Source organism: Castor canadensis, chromosome 4 (genome assembly GCF_047511655.1).
Source record: "Castor canadensis chromosome 4, mCasCan1.hap1v2, whole genome shotgun sequence".
NCBI classification, from domain to species: domain Eukaryota; kingdom Metazoa; phylum Chordata; class Mammalia; order Rodentia; family Castoridae; genus Castor; species Castor canadensis.
In genome coordinates this window covers 18,717,225-18,735,075 of record NC_133389.1, presented here as the reverse complement: position 1 = coordinate 18,735,075, position 17,851 = coordinate 18,717,225, and the positions used below count along the sequence as shown (strand labels likewise).

Sequence of the window (17,851 nt, the reverse complement as noted above, 5' to 3'; positions counted from 1 at the left end):
GGCCCAGAGTACACTGGAAAGAAAGTGTAACTGGGTGTTGAACTCTTGCTTGTTTTCATCCTTTGCCTGAGATTCAGTCATATTTTCCATGTTAAGGAACATTGGATCCAGGCTTTTACAACTCTCGGCCTAACCTGGTGCAGGAGAGTGTTTTCTCTCTCTACCCTCTCTTCTCTCTCTCCCTCCTCCCCTCTTTTTTCTCAGAGACACTCCCCTCCCCCACTTGACTTTTCTTTTTTTGGAGACAGTGTCCCTCTGTAGCTCAGGCTGGCCTTGAATTCTCCTCCATTCTCCGGCCTCAGCTGCCTGAATGTTGGGATTATAGGTATGTGCCACACCAGACCACTTTAGAGAGGAACCTGGTGCTGGTGGCTCATGCCTATAATCTAGCAATTTGGGAAGCTGACATCAGGAGGATCAAGATTAGAGGCCAACCCTGGCAAATAGTTCACAAGATCCCATCTCCAAAATAATCAGAGCAAAATGGGCTGGAGAGGTGGCTCAAGTGGTAGAGTGCCTGCTTGGAAGCATGAAGCCCTGAGTTCAAACTCCAGTCCCACCAAAAAAAAAAGAAAAGAAAAGAAAAAAAGAAAGGTCTAGGAAGAAGGTAGCCAATACGAAAGTGGAATTTTTTTTGTTATATCGTTGACCAGGATGAGTTAGGATGTTTGTGTTTGTATCCTCCCATTGCCCTGTATTTCTTCCCTTGAAATGCTTCTTGGGCTTTGCTGTGGATTGGGTTTCAAGTAACCTTTCCCATATCCTTGGCAGAACCACCTTTCGAGTGTAGCTGGTGCAGAAGTTGCCCTGTGTGGAACCTTAAATAGGGTGCTATTTCAAGGAAAACTGAAAGGACCTGAAGATCATTTGGGCTTGCTCCTTCCTTGACCCCTGAGATCTTTTCCTGATCTACACACTGTCAAAATGAGAACCAGGACAGGGAGACATTATGGAAATCCACAGACGTTACACTAATCTGATTATATTTTAGGGATGATTTTTAACCAAGTCATGGTTAAAAGAATGAACTTTTAAATTTTAATTTACATATGGTGCCATTTACTCTGGGGTGCACAGTTCTTTGGGTTTCACATAGGCATAGAGTCCACACCACCATGACCATGCACAGTAATTCTATCATGCCAGGATTTCTTCTTGCTGCCCCTTCTCCACTCTATCCCTGGCGACCACTGTCCCACTGTAGGACATTGTTCTCTGTCTTTATTGTTTGGTCTTTTCCAGAATGTCATATAAATAGCTTCTTTCACTTAGTATGAAAATGCATTTGAGATTCACCCCTGTTGTTTTGTGAATTAATACTTGGCTCTTCTTTTTTTTTTAATCACTGAGTAGTATTCCTCCGGAACTGATGTACCACAGTTTATCCATTCATTGGCTAAAGGATGTGAAGGTTGTTGCCAGTTTCTTGTGATTGTGAAAAAGCTACTGTAAACACTTGAATATAGGTTTCTGTGTGAACATAGTAAGTTTTCACTTGTGTCTGGTAAATGCTTGGCATTGGGTGGCTGGGTCATATAGTATGTGCATATGAATTATAAGCTTGAATGAGATAAACTCAGCTCATTATAACTCACAGAACGTATCTGGCCTTGACAGCTGTGGTTAAGACTTCCAGGAAAGAGAAAGGGTGAACACTGAAGACACTTGAGAAATCATGATAATAGAACACTCTCTAATGGGATGACATGCTTTATAACCCTGAACTAATCGGAATTAGCCAAAATGAAACAAAAAGCTACAAGTGGTAAAATACCCTTTATTTCCTCCAGCTATTATTTTTAATCTCTTCAGAAACATTTGGCAGTTTAATTTTTACATTTGTCTTCAGGTTCAGTAAAACACCACACAATAATAGAATTGAAATTTTGGAAAGTGATACCAGAGATCTTTGTTGAAATCTTGGTTGTGTATAAAGAACTCTTTCATTATAATTTGATTTATTGACTGACAAAATATTGGTGACAGTCTACTATGAAGTTATTATTCAGCTTTGGTACCTTGTAAGGAAGTGAAAACATTTAAGCACCGTCAAAGCAACTAAGTGGGGAGATTTAAAAGCAGATTTTTTTTTTTTTTTGGTGGTACTGGGGTTTGAACTTAGGACTTGGCCCTTACTGGCAGGCATTCTACTGCTTGTGAAGGTTGTTGCCAGTTTCTTGTGATTGTGAATAAGCTACTGTAAACACTTGAATATAGGTTTCTGTGTGAACATAATAAGTTTTCACTTGTGTCTGGTAAATGCTTGGCATTGGGTGGCTGGGTCATATAGTATGTGCATATGAATTATAAGCTTGAATGAGATAAACTCAGCTCATTATAACTCACAGCAGCCCCAGATTCATCCTTTAAAAGGATTAAAAAAAATGATCAGGAAGAACAAATACTCGAGGTAATGGTTCAGAGGGAGGAGAGCCCAACAAGGTGCAGGTGATAGTAATGTGGGGATTCTTTCAGCTGTTCAGCAGATACTTACTCTTTTCTGAGTACCAGGTATCATGCTGGAACCTGGGAAGGCAGAGGGAAAGGAAACCAGAGAGAAAAATTCAGTGGGAAGTAGCCTACAGCAACCATGGGAGGAGTGTTAATGGCTACCTGATACTAAGGGTCAGGGGAGAAGCCCCTGAAGAGGTGGCTTCTGAGTTGAACCTGGAAAGGCCAGTGTGAGAACGTAAGATGGCCAAGGCTCAGGTTAAGACCATGCATGTGGGTGGAGCAGGGATGGGAAGGCAGAGAGAGTGTGTGTGGGCGGTGTGGAGCTTGGTTGGTGCCTGTAGGACGCAGACAAGGGTCAAATTGCTGAAGTTCTTTCTGTACCATCCCTGCCAGTGTGGACTTCCTTGTGTAGCCAGCATTGGCAAATAGACTTCACTTTTCATCATAAAGGTCTTGTGCAGGCAGCCTCATGGAGGGTGGAATGGGAGCTGTTCAGGATGGAGGCAGGGAGGTCAGGTGGGGACCCCTGAAGCAGTTCAGGGAAAAACCACAAGGACCTTGCATTCTAGGCCGAGTATTCTGCTTGTGGGGTTGGAACGGTGTAGGTGGTAGCTGCCCATAGGCCAAGTGTATGTGGTAGTCCCTGAGAACATGTGCAGTGATGGGAAGGGAATGGTGAAGGGTGCCTCTGAGGGCATCCAGGTTACTTGGTGACTTGTCACTTCTGTTTTGAGGTGGCAAAGTCAGAGGCAAAAGAGATTTGGAAGAGTGGCAGTGGAGGGGTCAGTTGCCCATGGAGGTGCTTGGCCTCTCTTGACTCTGTGGAGTTTAGGAGCGCTGTTTGAGCCAGTACTGTCACACTCCTCTTCACAGAGGTACATTCCAAGACTCAGTAGGTGTCTGAAACCCCTGAGAATGCCAAACCTTACATATACATGCATGGCTGTGATAAAGCTTATAAATTAGGTACAGCAAAAGAGTAGCAACAATTGTTAAGACAACAATTATAACTATACTGTATTAAAAGTTATTTAAAATTTATGAATTATTTATTTCTGGAATTTTCCATTTAATATTTTCAGACTGTTGACTTCAGGTAACTATGACCTTGGAAAATGAACTCACAGATAAAGGGAGACTACTATAGTTAGCATAGAACAGAGATGGTAGAAGAGGAGTAGTGATAGAAGAAAGGTGTAAAGAAAGATTGAGTTTGGGGTCCCCTAAGATAATGGTCTATGTAGTAAAAAACCTATAAATAAATAGGAATGGGTGACTGAAGAACTTAAAATGTATGCTTTGGAAAGTTGGAGGAGGTCTGGGGGTGTAACTCAGTGGTGGAGCTCTTGCCTAGTATGTGTGAAGCATTGGGTTTCATCACAAACATCACAAAATGAAGAAGAAAAAAGGCAAGTTGGAGGGCATGACATTTCTAGAAAGGTAGAAGATGGTATTGGCAGCTAACATCGGCAGACACTGCCATGTGTGGTGGTCCATTACTTTTGAGAGCTCACGTAATGCTGAAGCAGTGAGATGTGTGGTCTACTGTTGTCCTCATAGTACCAGTGTGGAAACTGAGGCAGAGGCCCTGGCCAAAGTCTTGTCTCCCACATCACAAATGTTTGTAGAGGCAGGATTATCATGAGGCTTTTCTGCCTCGGGGACTGCCCAAGACAGATGGTGGGATGGTGTTTGGGGTGTGGAAGCTAGGAGGAGAAGCCCCAGAGGGCAAGCAGGTGCCAAGCAGCGGAGGCACTGATGGTGCTCAGGTTAGGTGATGACTGTCCTTGGAGCATGTGAGATGGTGAGGTTTGAGATCCACAGACCTTTGTATTTAGCCAGATCTTCCTGCCTAGTTTGAGAGAAGCGAGCACCAGAGTCGGCTGTAGAAATAGTGCTGTGAGCGGACTTTAAGGACTGTGGGCCTAGGGTGAGGGTACAGAAAGGATCAAAGGGAGAACGAACAGAGAAATGCTTTTGTCTTACGTACTCTTTGTAAAGTAAATTGAGAGTGGCGTGAGAAAAATCTCCCAAAATAAGCACAGTTTAAAGAATAAATTTGAATCTCTTCTATTGGCAGGAAGCTCTGAATCCCAGCTGTGTTAGAGTGAGAGGAAAGTTGCTTTGTTACATCTGGAGACTGAAGTAAGTACTTTTAGACAAATCCCAAGTGGCTTTCTTAGTTATCCTACACATTCCTACTGAGGAGCCTCTACTTGAGGGTCTTGAGGCTCCCATACACCAGACTTGTATTGCTTTCGTTTCAGTCAGTTATTACAACTTGCCATAATTAGAGCTTCTAGGTATTCTGAAGAGACCTAAAGATAATTCAACTGTTAGAAATCCTGACTGTTTTCTCAACTGCAGCCTTTCCTGTTTGGGACACAAACTCATTTCAGAGGCATTTTGTGGGTATTGATTTTATAATTTTCTTTAAGGAAAAATTTTAGGAAGGACTTACTGAGATCACTCTGCTAAGCACTTTATGTGCATTTAATCCTCATAACCACCCTCAAGAAATGTATAGTTTGGAATTTAAGTAACTTGCTCCAGGTCCCACAGCTAGTAAGGGCATTAAGATTGTTGAAAAACATAATAGGTTAGAAAATTCAAAGTCCTCTGCTTTAAAGGATCACACAGCTGGCAGTACTTCAGATATTTATAGTTATCTCATTTTCTGCAGCAGATACATATTGGGGGATGGGACAGCAGGTCAGGAAGTCGGCTAGAAGCTAGCCTGTGGACTCTAGTTCAAGTGTGCCTCCACCTTGACTTTTTATCTGCTTCCCAAAGCTTATCTTAGGTGTTTCAGTGGCATATAATTTACCATTTGCATTTATCTTTCTTACATCAGATGAACCTGAAAGCATGAGTTAATCAAATTAAGCCCCTCATGGGTACTCATTGACAAGCTGATCCTTTTTTTTTTTTTTTTTCATTTTTCTTTTATTATTCATATGTGCATACAAGGCTTGGTTCATTTCTCCCCCCGCCCCCACCCCCTCCCTTACCACCCACTCCGCCCCCTCCCGCTCCCCCCCCGCTCAATACCCAGCAGAAACTATTTTGCCCTTATCTCTAATTTTGTTGTAGAGAGAGTATAAGCAATAATAGGAAGGAACAAGGGGTTTTGCTGGTTGAGATAAGGATAGCTATACAGGGCATTGACTCACATTGATTTCCTGTGCGTGGGTGTTACCTTCTAGGTTAATTCTTTTTGATCTAACCTTTTCTCTAGTTCCTGGTCCCCTTTTCCTATTGGCCTCAGTTGCTTTAAGGTATCTGCTTTAGTTTCTCTGCATTAAGGGCAACAAATGCTAGCTAGTTTTTTAGGTGTCTTACCTATCCTCACCCCTCCCTTGTGTGCTCTCGCTTTTATCATGTGCTCATAGTCCAATCCCCTTGTTGTGTTTGCCCTTGATCTAATGTCCACATATGAGGGAGAACATACGATTTTTGGTCTTTTGGGCCAGGCTAACCTCACTCAGAATGATGTTCTCCAATTCCATCCATTTACCAGCGAATGATAACATTTCGTTCTTCTTCATGGCTGCATAAAATTCCATTGTGTATAGATACCACATTTTCTTAATCCATTCGTCAGTGCTGGGGCATCTTGGCTGTTTCCATAACTTGGCTATTGTGAGTAGTGCTGCAATAAACATGGATGTGCAGGTGCCTCTGGAGTAACAGTCTTTTGGGTATATCCCCAAGAGTGGTATTGCTGGATCAAATGGTAGATCGATGTCCAGCTTTTTAAGTAGCCTCCAAATTTTTTTCCAGAGTGGTTGTACTAGTCTACATTCCCACCAACAGTGTAAGAGGGTTCCTTTTTCCCCGCATCCTCGCCAACACCTGTTGTTGGTGGTGTTGCTGATGATGGCTATTCTAACAGGGGTGAGGTGGAATCTTAGCGTGGTTTTAATTTGCATTTCCTTTATTGCTAGAGATGGTGAGCATTTTTTCATGTGTTTTCTGGCCATTTGAATTTCTTCTTTTGAGAAAGTTCTGTTTAGTTCATGTGCCCATTTCTTTATTGGTTCATTAGTTTTGGGAGAATTTAGTTTTTTAAGTTCCCTGTATATTCTGGTTATCAGTCCTTTGTCTGATGTATAATTGGCAAATATTTTCTCCCACTCTGTGGGTGTTCTCTTCAGTTTAGAGACCATTTCTTTTGATGTACAGAAGCTTTTTAGTTTTATGAGGTCCCATTTATCTATGCTATCTCTTAGTTGCTGTGCTGCTGGGGTTTCATTGAGAAAGTTCTTACCTATACCTACTAACTCCAGAGTATTTCCTACTCTTTCTTGTATCAACTTAAGAGTTTGGGGTCTGATATTAAGATCCTTGATCCATTTTGAGTTAATCTTGGTATAGGGTGATATACCTGGATCTAGTTTCAGTTTTTTGCAGACTGCTAACCAGTTTTCCCAGCAGTTTTTGTTGAAAAGGCTGCTATTTCTCCATCGTATATTTTTAGCTCCTTTGTCAAAGATAAGTTGCTCATAGTTGTGTGGCTTCATATCTGGATCCTCTCTTCTGTTCCACTGGTCTTCATGTCTGTTGTTGTGCCAGTACCATTCTGTTTTTATTGTTATTGCTTTGTAATATAGTTTGAAGTCAGGTATTGTGATACCTCCTGCATTGTTCTTTTGACTGAGTATTGCCTTGGCTATTCGTGGCCTCTTGTGTTTCCATATAAATTTAACAGTAGATTTTTCAATCTCTTTAATGAATGTCATTGGAATTTTGATGGGAATTGCATTAAACATGTAGATTACTTTGGGGAGTATCGACATTTTTACTATATTGATTCTACCAATCCATGAGCATGGGAGATCTCTCCACTTTCTATAGTCTTCCTCAATCTCTTTCTTCAGAAGTGTATAGTTTTCCTTGTAGAGGTCTTTCACATCTTTTGTTAGGTTTACACCTAGGTATTTGATTTTGTTTGACAAGCTGATCCTTAATTGTTCTGCTGATTTTACATAGCAGGAATGGGAGAGGAGCTCTAAAAATAATGCCAAGTGTGGTTAAGTCTTGGCTGTAAGGCCAGGGAGATGTTCAGAGCTCAGCCAAGCTCTTCACAACATGGTCCTATTTACCCAGTCTTCAATGACAGAAACTTGTGCTCTGTCCTTATGAGGTGTGGGTGTAGTCTCTGCTCTAGGCCCATGGGTGTGGCTGCTCTGGGGTCACACATTGCTGGAAAGGGGAATGGAGTGGGGTTTGGAGGGATAGGGACAGGCCTCGGTATTAGGACAGGGAAGGGTATGGGGCTGGTCCTGGAGTAAAGGAATGGAACTGTGAGCCTTAAAGAGTTGGGAGAGTACAGAATGTAGCGGAGGCAACAGGTCCAGCCTGGCTGGAGCATGCAGGGTAAGTTAGGAGTCAAAGACTAGGAGTAGACCTGCAGGGACCATCAGAAGGCAAAATAGAGATGGATGGTCACAAGTGCAGTGAAACAGGCGAGAGCCAGAAGCGCATGGGGATGCAGAACAGATGGACTCATTAAAGTGTAAGAGGGGAGGAATTGAGCTATCTGGGTGATGGGTGGTGCTGAGAGGGAGGCCCACTGGATGATAGCGGACAAGTGAGTGAGTAGGTGAGCAAGTGAGGCTGGTAGGAGGTCCCATATAGGACCATTGGATAGCTGAGGTGGAACCAGCTCTTCCTGGCAGCCTTCATATGGCACGTGATGGAGGACCCTGGTGGCCCAGGTGGCAGAAGTGAGGCACATGAGTCAGTCGGGAGCAGCGTGGCTCTTGGTAGCTAGGGCAGGTAGTGAAGGACTGGCCTGTTTGGCGTTTGCATGGCACAGAGGCCACTTGATGAAGATGTAGCTGTTAATGCAGTAAAATGGGGCTTCTGTAAGGCACAGGTGGAGCTGCCAGGAGGACTTGAGTCCAGGAACTCAATTGTTGTCTTGGTAGAACTGTGTTGTCCTCTGCACATGGCCAAATACCGTTATTCACAGTGCCCATGTCTCCATGTCCTCACTTAAAATACTAGTAGACATCTCCTCTCGTCCTACTTCTCAAGACCAATCTAACTGTGCCTGGGCAGGCAGGTTACTGCTACCGTTAAATTGGTGACAGTAGCTTTCAGTGAAGGTGGCCCGTGAGCTTGTGCAGTAGGACTCATTGAGGCAAGTGCACCACAGTGTTGGCCTTCTCTCCTGTAAAGTCAAGGGATTCCTTTGTTTAAAATGCTGTGCTTTCTAGAGAATGCCATTGTAGGGCAAGATCTTGTTTATACATTGGCAAAACCATTAAGTGAATGAGTCAAGTCAGTGAGAAATGAGCTATGCATGTTTATTAGGTGAGCTTAACAAGATCGAGGCAAAGAGGCAATCAGAGTGGGGGCTGCCTTATACAGAAGGTGCTCTTGTTCATATATGAAAATGACATTGTTGGCCAACTGTTGCTTTCTTTTTTCAGCAGTAGGGGTGGATGGATTTTCTTAGTTCCTTCCATCTTTCAGCCATTCTTCTAGCCTTCAGCACAGTTGTTACACTACTACTCTGTTTTAAGAAGTATAGTTTGTAGCTTTGCCTTCATTTATTACTGCCTTGCCAGAAAATAACTTAGCTATAGGTGAATTAATTTGTGTGCTTAATTTTAGGTAGTATTTTCTTTTTGGGAAGTCCTGGGGCTTGAATTCAGGGCCTCACTTACTTGCTAGGCAGGCAGTGTACCTCTTGAGTCATGCTCCCAGCCCTTTTTTGTTTTAGTTATTTTTTTGGGCAGGATCTTACATTTTTGCCTGGGGCCTGGCCTTGGACCATCAATCCTGTGTTTCCTACATAGTTGGGATCACAGGCACATACCACCATCTCAGGCTTATTTGTTAAGATAGAGTCTTGTTAACTTTTCTCCACCCTCTTGAGTACTGGGATTACAGGCATGCACTGTCATCCTTGCTGTTATTTTCTGACATGCTTGTTTGGATTTTAGAGGCAGGGGTGGGAAGAATACAAGAAAGGACCAAGTAGGACCAGGTAGAGGTTCTGAAAAAGGTAAGTTTTGGTGGAATTGTGAAGAAGGTGAAGGGTGGAGCCTGACAAAAAGGGAAGGACGGTCCAGACACAAACAATGGAAATGCTTTACAGTTACCACAAGAGAAGGTTTGCAGAGGCCACTGAGCATAGCTATTTGACTGGATGGATGGTTTTTGCCAAGAAATGATAGAAAACAAAATTTTCAAGGAAGATGAGCTAAAGGATGACTTGGTCACCTTGGCTAAATGTAGCTAAGGAAACTATTTGGGGCCACCTTTGATTTCTGAATTGTTTGGGCTCACAGCAACCCTGAAAAGTGGGTAGCCTTATAGTCCCATTCCATGCCTGAGGAGTTGAGGCTCAAAGAGGTCAAGGAGAATGTCCAGGCCAAGTTGGAGTACATAATCACGCCCCGGCCTTTCTGATCCTGAGCTCCACTTTCGACCTTCCCGGGGCAGGAGCCAGGGTGGATCTGTTCTCTGTTTTCTGTTCATTCAAAAATCACAAAACAGCATTTAGCCTGCAGTGTTCGCTTCATAAATGCCCGGCTTATGCTGGTTGTCTGAACAACGTATTGGACTGAGATGCAGGAGGTAGGAAACTTGGCCAAGTGACTGGAGGAATTGGTCAGATCTAATGTTTTATGGACACATAAATTGTACATTTCATGTAGGCGTGCGTGTGTTTGTGCATGTGTGTGTGCATACACCCGCGCGTATGTATGCGTGTGTGTTTGTGTGCATGTGTGGTCAGGGTCCCTCATAGGCATGCACGGTGTCTGGCAAAATGTAAGTCTGGTTTTCTGGCAAATGCTAATGTTGGGAAAGATTAAGTACATAGTTTAGCACTTGCGTAATAATGATTAGGCTTTATAGGTTTTGATATAAATGATTCAATTAAAAAAAATTGTTCCTCTAATCTTGAGCATTAGGATATTGTTGACTCCGGCCAGTTTCAAATTTAGCAGTAATGTCTTTGGTTACACTGCGCTCCTGTTTCAGGTCATTGAGGACAGAAGTCTTCTCTGCGTCCATTTGCTTTAGAGGGCTTTGCTGAGTTCTCTTCTGCCAGGGGCTATAGGGAGGCTCTTCACTGCACTCTGTGAATTGGAGGGAATTCAGATGATGTCCGTCTTGTGAACTATTTGGTAGCATCAGCGTTGTGGTTTAGTATCTTCTAGGACTTCTCTGTGCTAGAATCCCATCACTGACCTTGGGCTTTTCTTTTTGTGAGTCATGGTCTTGCTGTATAGCCCCAGCTGGCCTTGAGCTTATGATCTCCAGCCTCCCAGGTGGTGAGATTACAGGTGTGGTGACTGTGCTTAGCTACAAACCTTGTTTTGATGTTAAATAACTCACATTTAGTAAATATTATGTTCCAGCTAATGTAGTGAGCATCTATCTGGATGGTTTATCCTCATAATACTCTTTTTTTGGTGGTGGTATTAGGGTTTGAACTCATGGCCTCACAGTTGCTATACTTGAGCCACTCCACCAGTCCTCTTGGACCACCATCCTCCTGGGTATGCCTCCTGAGTAACTGATTATTAGTGTGTATCACCACACCTGGCTGAATTTTGTAACTTTTAAAGGGAAAAGCCAGGACTTACTGAGTTTGTCTTACTCCGAAGCCCATGCTTCTGACCACTACAGTGTGCTGTGGTTTAGAGGTGTCATTTCAACAGCTAATTGGTGTTAGGCTCAAATGTCTTTGAGATTCAGAGCCACTGCTTCTAGGTCAACCAATATTGCTCCTGTTGTCAAGACCGAGGCAGTGTTTCTTGCTTGCTTCAGGACATTGATGTGGTTGGGCTTGTGAAAGTTCTTAACATGAAGAGGTACCACGCTCCCTTTCGTTGTCTGTCTTTCTTTACCATACTGTGTCTGCTTGTGTGCATATGCCCTCTATGATACATCGAGATAGCCTGCTCTTGGCAACACTTACAGAGCCAGCGAGATGAGGTTTATAATCATTTCTCTGGTGTCAAACTTAAGGCAGAGCCTCTTTAGAAGAACTTTCATTATTATTCTCTTTCCTATTTGGAGCAGTCACTTGTTTGTCCCTTTCATACATAGTCTTGGGTTGATGTAGAGGTGGCTGGAAAAGAAGAATATTGAGGACTGGGGCAGGGCTCAAGTGGTAGAGCACTTGCCTAGCAAGCACAAGAGCCCAAGTTCAAACCCCAGTACCACCAAAAAAAGAGTATTAAGTTAAAGTTGTCAGAGAAACAAATGGGTAGCCAGCACCTGCCTCCCACTCTAACTCCAGAATGCATAATTTCCTTAAACCAAAGTTTAAGGAAATCATTGTTCCCAAAGGAAATCATTGTTTAGCCTTACTTCCAGTATGGGTAAAGATGTCTCACCCTGACAACTCCCACCATCAGGTAAGCCTAGGTTGTGCTTCCAGCCACAGATACCTAGTGGGAGATTTTCAGTGGAGGTTCATATCAGCACTAGGAAGTTCAAAGGAGCCTTGAGTAAAAGAAACCGGATGTCCGTTCTTCCCTTTTTTTCGTGGAAAGTTCTATTAACCAGAGAAGCATGCCTGGATGAGCACTGTTCTGAGCAGTTGGTTGTCTTTTGATGAGGTTAATGAAGACAGAGAGAGACTTGTGAGGAGTAGTTAGAGGGCTTCATCAGTTTTCTTCTTAATAAACAGCGATTGATGAAGTGATGTAACTAATTCTCTTTCTCTTTTCTTCCCCTGCTTTCTATTTATTTCAGGAAGAGGGCTGTAATGAGTTTATTTGTAAAACCAGCAGTGGTAGACATGCTGTGAATGATAACTTTGGAGATGCTGTCAGTCATATTTTATAGATGAAAGTGCTATTACGTAATTCCAAAAATATTTTTGATCTTAGCCAAAAGACTGAGAAGCAATTGAATTTGGCATCTAGTGAGAATTGTTTCATGGTTACTTCTGGCCTCATTTTGGAGACTAAGAAGGAAGAGGGCTATTGGTTCACTCCTTTCCCCAGTTCGTGGGCAAGGTCAGGATAGGATTGGCTGGAGCACTGGTGTGCCACCATCTGCATACTTGGTGAATGTGAACAGCCAAGGGAAGAAGTCTACCAGGATTTTGCAAGGATTAGGTGTTGGTCGGGAAAGAGCAGGGTGAGCCAAGCAAAGTGTGTTTGTGTAGAGCAGGGTTTCTCAACCTCAGCACTGTGTCGTGGGAGCTGTCCTGTGCATTGCAGGCTGTTTACCAGCACCCTTGGCCAGCCTTTGCCCTCTAGAACCTAATAGCATGCCTCCTCCCCTAAGTTAAGATATCCAGAATGTCTCTAACATTGCTAACTGCCAGTGGTGGTGGGAAGCGGCCCAGTAGAGAACCTCTGACTTCAAGCCTTGCAATAAGAACAATAGTTCAAAACTTTGGTGGTGAAAATAAAAGAAAATATGCTTTTTTCTTTTGGCAATATTGGGGTTTGAACTTAGGGCCTTACACTTGCTAGGTAGGTACTCCATGACTTGAGCCACTCTGCCAGCTCTTCTTGTGTTGGATTATTTTGAGATAGGGTCTCTCAATCTATTTGCCCAGGCTGGTTTTGAACTGTGGTCCTCCTGATCTCTGCCTCCCAAGTAAGCTAGGATTCTAGGCGTGAGCCTTCTGTGCCTGGCCAGGAAGACCTCTGTTGAGGGAAATAAGCAAGCAACAAACCTTGTGAACTGTGAAGTCCCCAAAGAAATATAAGATACCTTCAGCTTCTGGTTTTCTCTCTTTGGTGTTATTTTTTTTTTCTTCCAAGGCAAAATGTTACTTTGTATCCCAGGCTGTCCTTCAACTCATGATCCTCCTACCTTAGCCTCCTGAATGCTGGGATTACAGGTGTGCTGCTTCTATGTTTTCTAATACTGGATGTCTCAAAAATGTTTGCAAATGTTTTTAGTTTAATATTTAAAAATTTAAAATTGGAAAAATGAATGAGAAGAATCAGCAAACATTGCTGCTGGTTGGAGCATTTCAGGGACAGACTTCTGAGCAGGATTTAGGATTTAGGTACAGAAATTTTGAAGGCTTATTCAGGTGACAAAGGAAAATTATTTTGAAGCTCTTCTTTCTGGACTCAATATCACTTGTAATTTAGGAAATCTATAATTTGCTTTAAACTAGATTGTAGAGAAACTACTAAAAAGCATGGTATTTATAAAATGCCAAAGGAATGCTTCTGAAGCCTGGGTGAGTTTGCCCTTAAACCAAGAGTCCTTTGTTACTAGTATTTACGAGGATAAATAAGTTCTTAGTTACGAAATACTGGAATTTACCAAACTTGCTTTATTAGAAAAAGGTAGTTTATAACAGTGAAGAAATTTAGAATTTTTTTTCTTAATTTCTCATTGTGAGACCTTCTGATTACCCCATATTTTTCCTTTCCTTTTGGAGGTATTGGGGTTTGAACTCAGGGCCTCACACTTGCTAGGCAGGCATTCTTACTGCTTGAGCCAGTCACCAGCCTTTTTTTGTGAGACGTTTTTTTGAGATAGGGTCTCGTGAAGTATTTGCCAGGGCTGGCTTCAAACAGCAGTCCTCTTAATCTCTGTCTCCTGACTACCTAGGATTACAAACGTGAGCCACTGGTACTGGGCTCTGATTAGCCCATTTTAAGCAAAGTCTGTAATGAATTTCCTGAAGTTTGTTAATGGAGACAGGCCCAGCCCACACCCTTTCAGGCTTTCTGAAAATTCATTAGTAAGCTGTCACCACAAGCATCTGTGGTTGTAAGACTGTAGTATGTCCAGTGGGAAATAAACTTGTAAAAATGCCTTGGGTGCAATTGTCATGGTTGATTATTTTGACTGCCTCTCAGTTTTTAGGAAACTGAAATTCCACCTGCTTCCTTTTGTTAGATAGGTGAGTTTGAAAATACAAATTTACACTTATATGGATGAAACTTGAAAAAAAATTATTTAGTTTTACACAAATACAAACACAAACGTAGAGTAACCCTCTGCCCTCTGCTGCACTGCCCCTTGAGATCCAGGTCCAAATGTTTGTTGTGTGTCCTTCTGTGTCTAGATGTATAAGCACATAAACACATGCTTATCTTTTCTCTTTTAAATTTTATTGTAGTATATGTATTGCTTTATGACCTGATTTCTTTCACTTGTCTATTTTGATTGTTCTATCTCAGTAGTTATAACGGCTCTGCCTCACTTTTAATGACTGCCTAGTACTTCATAAAAAGATAGTACGGAAGACATTGTGAATGTATTTGACACTGCTGAACCATACACCTAAAAATGGTTGAGATGTGAATGGCGGTGTAGTTCAGTGGTAGAGCAATTGCCCCGCATATGTGAGGTTTTGGGTTAGATCCCCATTGCTGCAAAACAAAACAGAGTGGTTAAGATGGTAAATTTTACGTTATGTATTGTACTGCAGGTTTTTTTTTTAAAGAAGTTATTTAACAGGTATATAATCATTTATATACCATAATCAGTTCCCTATCAATGCAAATAACCCTGCTTCAAATATTTTTGTGTATATGTTCTTCACTTTAGAAGATTTTATTTTTTTGGTTTTAAACATTGCCCTTATAGTCCTAAGGTCAATGACATGGTCATACTGATATAGCAAATAGGGTCTTTGCCCATTTTTCTTTAGGAGTAACTAAGGAAAGGCAAGTTTTTTTTTCTTTTTTCCTGTTTGGATTTTAAGAATTTATTGGTATGGGAAGCTGCTGGAGAGAAGCCACCCCATAGTAATCTACTTAGCTGAGGATTTCCCTCCCTCCCTCCCTCCTTCCTTTGTTCTTTCCTTCTCTCCTTCTCTCTTTCCTCCCTCCCTCCCTCCCTATGATGAAAAAATGTATTTTTAGAGTTAGCCAGTGGACTCCATTTAGATGATTCCAATTTTGTTGGCAGTATCCAAAGCATCATAGTCAGGAGCCAGTGGGTCCCCATCAGGCCTGATCAGGGTATTGACCATAGCCACATCAGTGTCACAGAGCTTCTTCACAGCCTGTTTGATCTGAACACAAGTGTGTTGTTGCTATCTTCTTCATGACTGACTCAGTGGTCAGGGGGAACTTGAAGGCTTAGTAGTCAAGCTTATTTCTCCTGGGGGCACTCTTCCTAGGGTATTTGGGCTGCCTCTGGAGCCACAGTGTCTTGGGCTGCCTGAAGGTGGGTGACGTGTGTATCTTTGTGGCTGTGGACACCTTTTAGCACTGCCTTCTTGTTCTTCAAAGCCTTTGCTTTGGCTTCAGTTTTGGGAGGGGCAGGAGCTTCCTTCTTTGCTTTCAGTGCCGTCGTGGTGAAAAGGAGGATTTTCTTTCATTAGGCCATCAACTCTGGGTACCTGGGCAAGCCCTGCACACTTTTATTTTGGTAGTCCTGGGGTTTGAACTCAGGGCCTTGTGAATGCTAGACAGGTGTTCTACCGCTTGAGCCATGTCCCCAGCCCTTTTTGGTTTTAGTTATTTTTTCAGTAGGGTCTTGTGTTTATGCCACCACGCCCAGCTTTCTGTTGGTTGTGATGGGGGTCTCACTAACTGCCTAGGCTAATGTTGAATCTCCTTCCCAATCTCCACTTCCTGAGTAGGTGGGATTACAGGCGTCAGCCACTGTGCCTTTGCTGTGCACTTTTTTGCTTGTTCTGTGTCAGATATCTGTAGACATGGTCAGCCCAAGTAGGTTACTTGGTTCTCAAAGGCACTCATGGAGGTAAAATAAAGGACCCTTTGAGGACGAGCACATGGCTAGGTTATCCATTTCTGATAGCTGGGTAACATGGCTTATTTTACAGCACAGTGATGCAGGGCCCAGGAGGGTAGAGCAGAACTGAGGCTGCTGTGTCCCATGCACTGGCTTGGTATTTAGTGGACCCTTAGTTCGGTGTTTGAGTTTTTCTTGCAGATACATTTTTTTGGAGTGCTGAGGGCAGTCATGCTCTTTAAATTTACATTCTGTTTTCTACAGGAAAACACTGGGCAGGTATTTTTGGAAGCTTTGTATACTCAGTAAGTAGATTCCACTGTTCAAGAATCTTCATCTCTTGGCAAGTCAGCACAATTCTATTTTTGTCTCTTGAGCAAGAAAAAGAAAACATGGGTCATGTGGATTGAGCGGAGTTGCTTAATTTGGATATGGGTTGATGCAGATCCGGTCCCAGAGTGATGCAGCACCCTGCCACTCATGTGCTTTGGGTGGGCGGGTTGGTCTGATGGGGAGAAGGAAAACTGCAGTGTACTGCGTCAATGCAGGACCTGTCATCTTCTACCTGGGCTGTGACACAAGGCCACAAATCAAAACAGAAACCCCCACACTTGAGCTCCCAGCAGTCTGTGTCATGCAGGCTTGGCCAGGATTGCTGGTTGTGGTTACAGGGTCTCTTTCCAATCCTGGTGCCTCTCTGAGTGTTGGAGACCAGCAGTCTGGGGGGAGTGACTGTGGTTGGTGCCACTTCCTGAGGAAATGACTGATATGGCTTTGTGAAGAGGCTTTGTCCCCTCTCCCCTATGCAAATGGTATTCCTCCAGAAAGGCTTGGAATAAAGGAGTCCTCCCTACCCAGTCTTTTGTTGGGCCAGTGCTTTGCTTCAGTAAATTGTTTCTTCTCTGCTATTTTGCTTCTCAGACAGTGGCAAGAACACAGATTATGTCTTCCTATAAAGGATCTTTTAGGATTATGCTCTGATATAAATGATGAAAGCTTAATATTTCAAAGGAATCAATTTACTTGAATAATAAATCATATCTTCCATGGAGTGTTTTGCATAAGCAGAGTCAGGATAAAACTCCTAGGTGGTTCATTATTAGAGGAAAATTGAGCATTTTGGCACTGGTATTTGCTTTTAACAAAATTCAAATTAAAGTCAAGTATTAAGCCAGTTAACTCCATGTGAAAGAATCACTTAGAGTGAATCATATCAGGCTCAATGTCGTAGATTTTCCGATTTTATAAGTACGAAATCAAATATTTTCATTTTGAGTTTTAAGTATGTGATTCTTTCCTTTCTCTCCTTTCCTGTCTTCGACATACTGCAGATCACATCTTCTCCCTTGATTTTCCTTTCTTTCCCACCATTTTAGATAAGTCTGCTTACTGGTGAGCACATCAGAGTCAGAAGGTCTGAGGTTAGTGAGGTGGGGTGGATAAGCTTTTAGGAAGCTGCTGCAAGTGAAAATGATACTTGCTGAGCCCAGGTTGACCTGAGGTCCACCACAGGTCCTTGAGCTGTGAGACATATATCCGTGGCCTTTTGTGTTTTTTTTGTAAAAAGACAGCACTCACGTTAGCCTGTACATTCTATTTAAAGAATGTGTTTCCAGAATTAAGCCGGGTGCTTAAGAAACAAGCTGAAGTGGTTAGGTTCCATCACTACTTAACAATTACAACCTGGGCTTATCCAAACATTTGCTTTCCTTCTACTTGAGGGCAGTTATTGTGTCCG

The 17,851-nt window shown here is 42.6% G+C and overlaps 1 protein-coding gene and 1 pseudogene across 26 annotated transcripts in view; one reads left to right on the top strand and one right to left on the bottom strand.

Moving 5' to 3' along the window:
- The window catches only part of Znf532 (zinc finger protein 532), a 111,250-nt gene that overhangs the window by 4,963 nt on the left and 88,436 nt on the right, over window positions 1-17,851 (top strand). For 6 of the 26 annotated variants that reach the window (XM_074069721.1, XM_074069720.1, XM_074069718.1 and 3 more), the window contains exon 3: window positions 4,535-4,599. The exons of the other annotated variants lie outside the window; for them this stretch is intronic. The gene's annotated coding sequence lies outside the window, so the exon portion shown is untranslated. The remainder of the gene's footprint in view (window positions 1-4,534; window positions 4,600-17,851) is intronic. 26 annotated transcript variants of the gene reach the window in all.
- LOC109690902 (large ribosomal subunit protein uL23-like) lies at window positions 15,296-16,118 on the bottom strand (annotated as a pseudogene).